This window comes from Narcine bancroftii, chromosome 5 (genome assembly GCF_036971445.1).
Source record: "Narcine bancroftii isolate sNarBan1 chromosome 5, sNarBan1.hap1, whole genome shotgun sequence".
In the NCBI taxonomy this organism is placed as follows: domain Eukaryota; kingdom Metazoa; phylum Chordata; class Chondrichthyes; order Torpediniformes; family Narcinidae; genus Narcine; species Narcine bancroftii.
Window position 1 is genome coordinate 151619276 of NC_091473.1, and position 9716 is coordinate 151628991.

A 9716-nucleotide genomic window follows, 5' to 3' on the forward strand; every position below is an offset into this window, starting at 1 on the left:
TCTCTCTCTCCCCCTCCCCCTCTCTCTCTCCCCCTCCCCCTCCCTCTCTCTCCCCCTCCCCCTCCCTCTCTCTCTCCCCCTCCCCCTCCCTCTCACTCTCCTCCTCCCCCTCCCTCTCTCTCTCTCTCACACTCATCAATTATTCATTCTTGTTAGTTATGTCTGCTCTTGATACCATTTGTTAAAACTGTGGAGGTATAGTTACCATATCAAATGATTTTCAAATTTAACAGACTTGAGGGTGTCTGTCGAAAACATTACTTGGGATAGTATCCATGAGGAACTCATTCATTCTCATCATCAATTTGAAACAAAAATCAATATTTTAGATATTAGTTTTGAGAATTTATTTCAATAGCTCTTGCTAGTTTCATTAAAATTCTTCAAAGATTTTTTTCTTTGATAAACTTAGAAATAATATCCTCAGAAATAGCTTCTGGGTTGAATTGGTTCCCAGCACCAAAGCTGCTGTGGTCACTAAACCTCAAAGCAGTCTCTGATGAATGGTCCCTTTTCATAACAAACTGGGGCCTGAGGCCCTGAATCTGACTCAACTGCTTAGAACTGCCTCAATCTAAGCAATTTAATCCTTATCATCTTTTGGCTACAAAGACACCAAGGTAATTGATTGCCTCAATTTATTCTTAACATTTTTTTTCAAAAAAGCTATACCTTGGGAAATATGGAACAGTAATTTCTTTCTCCTTGATTGCAAGGAATTTGATATTCCTTTACTGCAAAGGATCAAAAATATGAAGAACATCATAGATCCCGCTGGATTTGGAGTTAGACTGAGCGGCAACTTCGATGCGGCCAAGTAATTGTCCATTTTTATTGTTTAATGCATATCCAATCCACAGCACAGAAACAGGCCATTCCACATCCAAACTGAACACTAGATGGTCGATAGAGACTCAAATCGGGATTAAACAAGAAAGTCTGCAGTTGCTGGGGTTGAGTGTAGCATCCACATGTGCTGGAGAAAGTCAGCAGGTCACGCAGCAGCTGTAGGAAGTAAAAGGCAGACAAATAGTCTCTTCAATGTAGTAATTACATCTGATTCGACTACCCCCCTCTGGCAGCAAGTTCCAGACATCAGCAACTCTTTGTGTGAAAAACTTTAACCTCAGATCCCATAAGAATATTAGACTGTAAGATTTAGGAGAAGAAGTAGGCCATTTGGCCCATCAAGTCTCCTCCATTATTCCATCATGAGTTGATAGGTTCTCCTATTCACCCTGCCTTCTCCCCATAAACTTTGATACCCTGACAATTACGATTCCTATCAATCTCTGCCTTAAAAACACCCAACAACCTGGCCTCCACAACCACCTGTGGTAGCAAATTTTTGGCTAAAGAAATTCCTCCATATCCCTTCAAATAGGCATCCTTCAATTCTGTAGTTATCCCCTCTTGTTCTGGACTGCCCTCACTATCTTGTATCGTCTGCAAACTTATCCACAAACCCATTTATTCTGCAATCCGAATCATTAACATACAGCATAAAAAGAAATGTCCCAACACTGGTAACCAATCATAGAAACATAGAAGATAGGAGCAGGAGTAGGTCATTCGACCCGTCGAGCCTGCTCTGCCATTCAACGAGATCATGGCTGATCTTATAGTTCAGTACCCCATCCCCTCCTTCTCTCCATAACCTTTAATACCCTTATACTGAAGAAATAGATCTAATTCCCTCTTAAATATATTTAATGAACCTGCCTCCACTGCCCTCTGTGGCAATGAATTCCACAGATTCACCACCCTCTGGGTCTAGAAATTCCTCCTCATCTCGGTCCTAAATGGTTTGCCTATTATCCTCAAACCATGGCCCCGGGTTCTGGATTTTCCCATCCTTGGAAACATCCCATCTGCATCCATTCTGTCCAGTCCTGCCAGAATCGTAATAGGATAACTTTATTTTCAATCCGATAAAGAGTTGCATTACTGTTGCCTGGCGCCCCTTTCAGTGAGAAAGAAAGAGAAGCAAAAGAGAGTCCCTTCGGGGACACAGAATGTCCGTGGATTTACCTTCGGTGCTCCCGCAGCCTCTGCAGCTGTACAGACTCTAGGGCAACCTGAGCTCCTGATCCAAACCTCCGACACAACCAGGAAGACTTCAGTGGTTTCTAAAAGTAAATAACATCTCCTAATAAAGAAAAGTAAGAAACCCCTAAAAGGAAATGAGAAAAAAAGACCCCCCCCCCAAAAAAAGTACTGATTAAAAAAAACAGTACTACTTCTCTATTATACGGGAAGCGGCCTTCGCCACTAAGTGGCACATGGCTTTGAAAGGAGAGGAAAAAATGTCTGCCCCCCCCCCCTCCCGGAAAGAATATAAAAAACATATTTATCAAGTATGATAAGCTTTCCCAAGATCTTTGTTCACTTGATCATCACCAGTCTCAATCTTAATCGATTCTCAACGCTCCAACGTCTGAGATCCATCTCGTGACTTATCTTGACTTAATTTAGATTGTTGAAGAGGATAATTATGATTACTATCTTGTTTATTAGTAGGCAATGAATTAGCAAACACCAAAGCTTCATCTTCATCAGTACAAAACCGTGATTGAAATTCTCCATAAAAGACTTTAAGTACAGCTGGGAATCGAAAGGCAAACTTACATCCTTTTTTCCATAGAACAGATTTTGCTGGATTAAATTATTTCCTTCTCTTAATAATGGCCATACTCAAATCTGCATTAAAATAAATTCTATTGTTCCCAGTCATTAAACGACCCTGTTGTTTCCTAGCACTTTGGACTGCCAATCTTAATATCATTTCTTTATCTTGGCAATGCATACATCTAATTAAGATAGAGCATGATGTCTGTCCTGGAAATGGTTTCTTTCTAATAGCTCAATGAGCTCTATCGAGTTCCAAACCATTAGGGAAATTTTCAAGACCTAAAACTTCAGGAATCCATCTTTGAAAAAGACTGTACTGGATTAGAGCTGAGGGAAAGAAGACAAAGGGAAAAGGAAGGGAGAGAGAATGGTGAGTAGGTTAGCAGGAACCGGAGAAGTTGACATTAATGCCATCTGGCTGGAGAGCACCCAGACAGAAAATCAGATGTTGATCCTCCAATTTACAGGTGGTCTTGGTGGGATCGTACATGAGGCCATGGACAGACATGTGGGTATGAGAGTGGGACGCAGAACAGAAATGGTTAGCTACTGAGAGGTCCATGTCACTGATGTGGACAGAGCAAAGGTGCTCAGTGAAGCGATCTCGTAGTCTGTGCCCAAACTGGGTGAAGGCCACAAAGGGAGCACCAGATGCAGTAGATCACTCCCACAGATACACAAGTGTAGATTAATTATTGAATGGTTCCTGGATCTAATAGCAAATAAAGCATACACAGCATGAAATAAAAGTAGTCTTTCAACCAGACAGGCAATCTGTTGGTTGAATTAGCTATTCTTCACGACATATTAGACTGAAGCAGCTGGCACGGACATACTGCACATTTTGTCTTTCTTTGGCTTGGCTTCGCGGACGAAGATTTATGCAGGGGGTAAAAAGTCCACGTCAGCTGCAGGCTTGTTTGTGGCTGACAAGTCCGATGCGGGACAGGCAGACACGATTGCAGCGGTTGCAGGGGAAAATTGGTTGGTTGGGGTTGGGTGTTGGGTTTTTCCTCCTTTGCCTTTTGTCAGTGAGGTGGGCTCTGCGGTCTTCTTCAAAGGAGGTTGCTGCCCGCCAAACTGTGAGGCGCCAAGATGCACGGTTTGAGGCGTTATCAGCCCACTGGCGGTGGTCAATGTGGCAGGCACCAAGAGATTTCTTTAGGCAGTCCTTGTACCTTTTCTTTGGTGCACCTCTGTCACGGTGGCCAGTGGAGAGCTCGCCATATAACACGATCTTGGGAAGGCGATGGTCCTCCATTCTGGAGTCGTGACCCATCCACCGCAGTTGGATCTTCAGCAGCGTGGACTCGATGCTGTCGACCTCTGCCATCTCGAGTACTTCGACGTTAGGGATGAAAGCGCTCCAATGGATGTTGAGGATGGAGCGGAGACAACGCTGGTGGAAGCGTTCTAGGAGCCGTAGGTGATGCCGGTAGAGGACCCATGATTCGGAGCCGAACAGGAGTGTGGGTATGACAACGGCTCTGTATACGCTTATCTTTGTGAGGTTTTTCAGTTGGTTGTTTTTCCAGACTCTTTTGTGTAGTCTTCCAAAGGCGCTATTTGCCTTGGCGAGTCTGTTGTCTATCTCATTGTCGATCCTTGCATCTGATGAAATGGTGCAGCCGAGATAGGTAAACTGGTTGACCGTTTTGAGTTTTGTGTGCCCGATGGAGATGTGGGGGGGCTGGTAGTCATGGTGGGGAGCTGGCTGATGGAGGACCTCAGTTTTCTTCAGGCTGACTTCCAGGCCAAACATGATTATCCAGCACATTTTGTAATGCTTTGCTAAATGTTTAGCCTTGAAACCACCTTTCAATTTAGCTTAAAGAAATTTTAGTTTTACCCATTATTGATTAACATTAATATACAGCCATGTATATTAAAGTCTGCAGAAAAGTTCATAAAGTTAACAAGGCTTTGCACCCTGTTCAGAATCAGAATTAATTGTCATGAGCATGTCACAAAATTCATTGTATTACGGCAGCGTTGCAGGTGCAAATATTACTATAAATTACATTTTGAAAATATAAATGAATCCGTGCAAAAAGAAGACGAAGTGAGGTAATGTCCAGGGTTCATTATCCATTCAGAAAGCTGATGGCAGAGGGGAAGAATTGTTTTTTCTACCATTGGGTGCTCGTCTTCAGGCTCCTGTACCTCCTTCCTGATGGTAGCAGTGAGAAGAGGCTATGGCCTGGGTGGTGGGGTCCTTAAGGACGGAAGCTACTACCTTGAAACGCTGCCTCTTGTACATGCCCTCAATGGAGTGAAGACTGATATCCCTGAAGGGACAAGCTGAGTTCACAACTCTGAGGAGTTTTTTTCCTGTCCTATGCATTGGCACTTCCATACCAGAATGCTCTCCACACTACACCTGTACAAATATTATAGCAATGTGAGCTTATACCAAAGTTGTCTTTTCACAAGCCCATCTGTCAACACCGAGTCACAGACAACTCAGCTGTAGTCTATACCTTCTAGGTAGTACAGCAACAAAATCGTAACCAGTACAACTTTGCTGGTATGACAACACGATCTACACACTTGCTAATCTACACTGTTGTCTTTGGCTTGGCTTCGCGGACGAAGATTTATGGAGGGGGTAAAAAGTCCACGTCAGCTGCAGGCTCGTTTGTGGCTGACCAGTCCGATGCGGGACAGGCAGACACGATTGCAGCGGTTGCAAGGGAAAATTGGTTGGTTGGGGTTGGGTGTTGGGTTTTTCCTCCTTTGCCTTTTGTCAGTGAGGTGGGCTCTGCGGTCTTCTTCAAAGGAGGCTGCTGCCCGCCAAACTGTGAGGCGCCAAGATGCACGGTTTGAGGCGTTATCAGCCCACTGGTGGTGGTCAATGTGGCAGGCACCAAGAGATTTCTTTAGGCAGTCCTTGTACCTTTTCTTTGGTGCACCTCTGTCACGGTGGCCAGTGGAGAGCTCGCCATATAATACGATCTTGGGAAGGCGATGGTCCTCCATTCTGGAGACGTGACCCATCCAGCGCAGCTGGATCTTCAGCAGCGTGGACTCGATGCTGTCGACCTCTGCCATCTCGAGTACCTCGACGTTAGGGGTGTGAGCGCTCCAATGGATGTTGAGGATGGAGCGGAGACAACGCTGGTGGAAGCGTTCTAGGAGCCGTAGGTGGTGCCGGTAGAGGACCCATGATTCGGAGCCGAACAGGAGTGTGGGTATGACAACGGCTCTGTATACGCTTATCTTTGTGAGGTTTTTCAGTTGGTTGTTTTTCCAGACTCTTTTGTGTAGTCTTCCAAAGGCGCTATTTGCCTTGGCGAGTCTGTTGTCTATCTCATTGTCGATCCTTGCATCTGATGAAATGGTGCAGCCGAGATAGGTAAACTGGTTGACCGTTTTGAGTTTTGTGTGCCCGATGGAGATGTGGGGGGGCTGGTAGTCATGGTGGGGAGCTGGCTGATGGAGGACCTCAGTTTTCTTCAGGCTGACTTCCAGGCCAAACATTTTGGCAGTTTCCGCAAAGCAGGACGTCAAGCGCTGAAGAGCTGGCTCTGAATGGGCAACTGTTGTAGGGCATATAAAAAGGTGCAATCAGTCAGCAGGTAGGAGAGGTTGGTTTTCTTTTTTTTAATAGAGTAGGTTAGGTGGGGCTTTTTTTATATGCAAAATTTTTGATGTCTTTTCTGGCTTCACCCAGTGCAGTGGAGGGGTGGGGGGGAAACCAAGTTTATACTGTTTGAAGTTTAATCTTGATATATAGATATATGATATTGTATTTTCAGTTAGTTTCCTTTTCTTCATTGTACTGTATTTATTATGAAAAAAACCAATGTGGTGAACTGCTATATTCCTGATAATCTGGTTCTGCCCCATTCTGTGTACCTGTGGCCCCTCTCTCTTCTAACACCTTGACCCTTCCCCAGAAAGCCTGGGTCACGGCACAGGATGAGGTCCCTGTCCACTGTGAATAAAAGACAGTGACTCAGTTTCAGCCTTTTGAGTTATTTACTTTGAGCCAATTTTATTCACAATTTTATTGTTTTCATCTCCAATAATGGACCAAGTTCTGAAACCTGACAAGCTGGAGATCGATCCACAGTCGCCTGATGCCTCAGACAGCTTTGAGCTCTGGCTATGCAGTTTTGAGGTCTTCCTATGAAACTCAGCCGGCATTGTGGCCACCGATGCAAACAGACTGCAGCTTCTCTTCTCCCAGCTTAGACCCCGAGTGTTCTCAATGATCAGGACATCACCACATAAATGGAAGCAATGGATATACTCAAGGGACAATACAGAGAGAAAGTATATGCCAGGCACATGCTGGCTACCCACAGACAGTGACCAGGCGAATGGGGCAATGAGTTCCTCCAGGCCCTGCGGGGACTTGAGCGGGCATGTAACTTCTAAGCAGTATCGGCCACCCAAAACACGGAAAAGATGATTCGGGACACCTATGTTGCAGGCATCAGGTCTTACTTCATGCTCCAGAGGTTACTCAAGCAAAATAAGTTAGACTTAAAAGGGGTGATTGATCTTGCGAAGTCGCTGGAGATCACACTCCACAACGCGGAAGTGAACTCTGCAAAAGGGCCCACATAGGGGTGCCATCTTGGGATGTGGGTCTACAGGCCACTGGTGCACTACCGCACCTGATTAACGTGCCCAGGTAAAACACCCCCAAAATCACTGCCCAGCAAGAGATGTGACGCGCTCCAAGTGCAGGAAGAAGGGCCACTACTCAAGAATATGCCGATCGCAGCCCTCCAGCCCTAGCACTGCCATGTGTACGCCACGGCAGCCACCATCTTAGATGCCGGCATCTTCCGAGGACGACCACGCTGTGACACGGGGGCTCCACCTTGGACGTCGCCGACTTCCGGGGAGACCCACGCCACTGCGTGGGTGCTGCCATCATACCCCCAGATGGCGAGTCAGGGCAGGTCGGACCACGGACCAACCCTGGCCTCAGTGGTGCTGAATCAGAACAGCCCTCACCAACTCATACACTCCATGATGAACATTTCCATCAATGACCAGGTTACTAAATGCTTTTTTGATAGTGGGAAAACCGAGAGCTTTATTCATCCTGACACTGTCCAACATTACTTCCTTGAGGCAAAACCGGTTACCTATAAAGTCACCCTAACCTCAAAGTCTCGCTCCACAGAAATCCACAGGAACACTATAGGGCATGACATATAGAGACTATAAGCTCCTCATTATGCTGGTACTGTTGGGGCTAGACTTCCAGTGCTCCTTAAAGAGTGTCACTATGTAATATGACGGCCTTCTCCCACCCCTCATGGTCAGCAACCCGCAGTTCCCCCCACCCCCTCCTTCCCCCACTGGCGCAACTGACACACGGTCTCTCTACCCTCCGCATCGGCTCCCCGCCTGCCACTGTTCGCCAACCTCGCCCCCAATTGTAAGCCAGTTGCCACAAAAAGTAGGTGATATAGTGGGGAGGACAGGGTGTTAATAAAAGTGGAGGTACGATGATTCCTGGACAAGGGGATTATTGAGGCCAACACCAGTCCCTGGAGAGCTCAGGTAGTGGGGGGGTCAAGGGTGAGGGTAAACACAGAATGATGATCGACTATAGTCAAACCATTAACTGCTACATGCAAATGGATGCGTACCCCCTTCCTCGCATCACAGATATGGTCAACCAAATCACTCAGTATCTCCACAATAGACCTGCAATCCATCTACCACCAAATCCACATCTGCCCTGAAGATCCTTGGCTGCATCATGGAGAATGGGGTCATTGGCCCCGACCCCGACCGCATGCAGCCTCTGCTAGACTTCCCCCTTCCCCACAGCCTGAAAAGGTGCCTGGGGTTCTTTTCTTATTGCGCCCAGTGGGTTCTAAATTATGTGGAAAAAGACTGCCCCCTTATTAGGTCCACTTCCTTCCCCCTTACAAATGAAGTACAGGCAGCTTTCTGCCGCATAAAGGAGGACATCACAAACAATATAACAGTGTAAAACTAATAAATTCCCCAGCCTAAATATAACATATGTGATTAAAGTCTAAGTTATATTTCCAACCAGCCCACAGAAAAACGTAGACACAAAACACCCAAGACTCACAAAACTTCGATCTCAACCGAAGCAAAGATCATAAACAAAATTCAGTTTGTTTGGTAAACTGAAGCCAAAAGATCTTTGAGAGAGAGAGAGAGAGAGAGAGAGAGAGAGAGCACAAAATTCAAAGTTGTCTTGTGTTGCTTGCAGAAAGAGGTAAAATGGCTTGGTCTGGATCCTTCTGGCTGCATTCAGAATGTTCCTCCCTTTTAAAATGTCCAACATTCTAAACTGCCTCCCAGACACTGACTCATGTTTTAGGCCTCCTTCCACTCCACAGCCACACCCAGTGGTGGTTTGTCTTCCAAGTCCAGAAATCTCGAGATCATCTTCTGCACATGCCCAGTCTGTCTCCCACTCTCTCAGCAGTCCACTTTCACCATGGCTCTTAAAGGCAAACTGTCATTTTCCAACACAAAACCACACAACACATAGGCCAATACACAACACAGAACTCTGTAACAACACCCATTAGTGAACACCTTGTCATTGGCTAATTTAAATCACCTAGGGTAATTATTGGCTTCTTCTTTGGCTTGGCTTCGCGGACGAAGATTTATGGAGGGGGTGAAAAGTCCACGTCAGCTGCAGGCTCGTTTGTGGCTGACAAGTCCGATGCGGGACAGGCAGACACGGTTGCAGCGGTTGCAGGGGAAAATTGGTTGGTTGGGGTTGGGTGTTGGGTTTTTCCTCCTTTGCCTTTTGACAGTGAGGTGGGCTCTGCGGTCTTCTTCAAAGGAGGTTGCTGCCCGCCAAACTGTGAGGCGCCAAGATGCACGGTTTGAGGCGTTATCAGCCCACTGGCGGTGGTCAATGTGGCAGGCACCAAGAGATTTCTTTAGGCAGTCCTTGTACCTTTTCTTTGGTGCACCTCTGTCACAGTGGCCAGTGGAGAGCTCGCCATATAACACGATCTTGGGAAGGCGATGGTCCTCCATTCTGGAGACGTGACCCATCCAGCGCAGCTGGATCTTCAGCAGCGTGGACTCGATGCTGTCGACCTCTGCCATCTCGAGTACTT

The 9716-nt window shown here is 46.3% G+C and overlaps 1 long non-coding RNA gene across 1 annotated transcript; it reads right to left on the reverse strand.

Moving 5' to 3' along the window:
- Positions 1-362: 362 nt before the first annotated feature.
- Positions 363-8864, reverse strand: LOC138762840 (uncharacterized). Its single transcript, XR_011357196.1, has 3 exons — positions 8702-8864; positions 2032-2129; positions 363-1005 (listed from the first exon to the last, which is right to left on the reverse strand). It is a non-coding gene; the product is annotated as an uncharacterized lncRNA (long non-coding RNA).
- Positions 8865-9716: the final 852 nt, after the last annotated feature.